The sequence below is a fragment of the Malania oleifera genome, chromosome 4 (assembly GCF_029873635.1).
Source record: "Malania oleifera isolate guangnan ecotype guangnan chromosome 4, ASM2987363v1, whole genome shotgun sequence".
Lineage (NCBI taxonomy): Eukaryota > Viridiplantae > Streptophyta > Magnoliopsida > Santalales > Ximeniaceae > Malania > Malania oleifera.
In genome coordinates this window covers 40267267-40269118 of record NC_080420.1, presented here as the reverse complement: position 1 = coordinate 40269118, position 1852 = coordinate 40267267, and the positions used below count along the sequence as shown (strand labels likewise).

Genomic DNA, 1852 nt, shown 5'->3' with positions numbered 1-1852 from the left:
AAAAATCATTATCAGCATCTGGATGAGTTCTTGGAAATTTGTTCGACCATCCGCATCCCTAATTTTAGTGATGATGCTCTCTGTCTTAGAACTTTCCCATTCTCTCTAAAGGAAAAGGCCAAATATTGGCTGACGTCCTTATAACTGAACTCGATGACCAATTGGGCCACCATGCAGCATGAATTTCATAAAAAATACTTCCCAATTGGGAAGAATAACCAGCTTTGAAGAGTCATCACAAGTTTCTCATAGATAGATGGGGAACTCTATTTTGAGATTTGGGAGTGCTTTAGGGACCTATTTCCTAAATGTCCACATCATTAGGTCCATAAGTGGCAATTAGTCCAAACTCTCTACAAAGGGTTGGCCGAGAGAGATAGGTCTATGGTTGATGCGTCATGCGGAAGTACTTTCCTCATTAAGCACGAGAACTAGGCCTGGGTTCTCTTTGAAAATCTCGACGAAAACTCCCAATAGCATATGACTGCCACTCGTAGACTCCTTAACCCATCAACTTCTAATTCTAAGAGGGCTTACGAGTTGGTTACGAATCAGGACTTAGCTCCGACGCTGCATGCTATATCCAAAAAGTTAGATCAATGCTTGTCCTTAGGACCACAAATAATAGCATGTGCAAAGACATGTGCAATATATTTCGACCCTTCCCACACATGTTATAAATGCCTACACACGCACTCCGAACCTAAGCTTGTCCATGAGGAAGTAAAGGCCACCCATAACTAGTATCATAAACCCTCTAATGACCCATATTCCAACATATACAACCTTGGGTGGAAACAACATCCTAACATTTTATGGAGGCCGCAAGTTCCGGGTTTTCAATCTCAAAGATCTCCACAAGCCTTGAATGCTTTGCCCTCACGCCTATACTAAAATCTCCAAAATCATCTAGACTCAACTTCTAGATTTTCAATTGCCCCACAGTCTTTTCCTTCACAACCCAAGTATGATACATTTCAAGAGACTGTCTTAAGGTCCCTTAAGAACATTGAAGCTGACCGCCAAGCAGATCGACAACTCCTTTGAGTCAGAGAGATGAAGGCAAGCTACCAAGTCAGCCTATAGTAAATCCTAAAGGAAAATATGGGGTAGAATGTGAATCGGACGCTGGTCCCTAAGCGGTAACCACATTTCAAAGTAGCAAGCTAACAGTCGAATAAGGTAAGGAGCAACTGAGCATGAGGGAGACCCAAGATGAAAAACAAGAAGTACCCAACGTGAATTCATGCACTCTCTCTTCCTCTATTTGGGTAAATAGACCATTGAGTCTGACACCCACCACCAGAAGAACCACGCCTCACTTTGCCCCCCATAGGGCTTTTCATGGCTACTCAATGACACATCCAGTAACCCCACTTGCACCCTCTATATTTAGGAAAGAGGCTTCCACCGAGTCCATCTAGGATATGTTTAAACAAGTGCGAATGGATAAGCCTCTCCTTGATGACATTAAGCAATCACCTGCATTTACAAAATTCCTTAAAGACTTGTCAACATAGGAGATAGAATCAAGGGAGCACATGGATGGTTTGGTTAAGTAGGTTGAGCATATGAGTTCCATAATACTAAAGCACTTTGTTCCTAAACTCAAAGACCCCGACTCACCTACTATCTCGTGTGTAATTGGTAATTACAACATTGATTGGGCCCTTCTAGATTTAGGAGCAAGCGTGAACATTCTTTCATACTCGGCCAATCAGAAACTTAACCCAGAAGTCTTGCAACCCACCTCAGTTTCCATATGCCTTGCTGATTGATCTCTTAAGCAACCCTAGGGTGTGGTGGAAGATGTGGTAGTTAAGGTGGGATATTTTCATTACCTTATTGATTT

The 1852-nt window shown here is 42.3% G+C and overlaps 1 non-coding gene across 1 annotated transcript; it reads right to left on the bottom strand.

Moving 5' to 3' along the window:
• Nucleotides 1-220: 220 nt before the first annotated feature.
• LOC131154614 (small nucleolar RNA R71) lies at nt 221-326 on the bottom strand. Its single transcript, XR_009136532.1, has one exon. It is a non-coding gene; the product is annotated as a small nucleolar RNA R71 (small nucleolar RNA).
• Nucleotides 327-1852: the final 1526 nt, after the last annotated feature.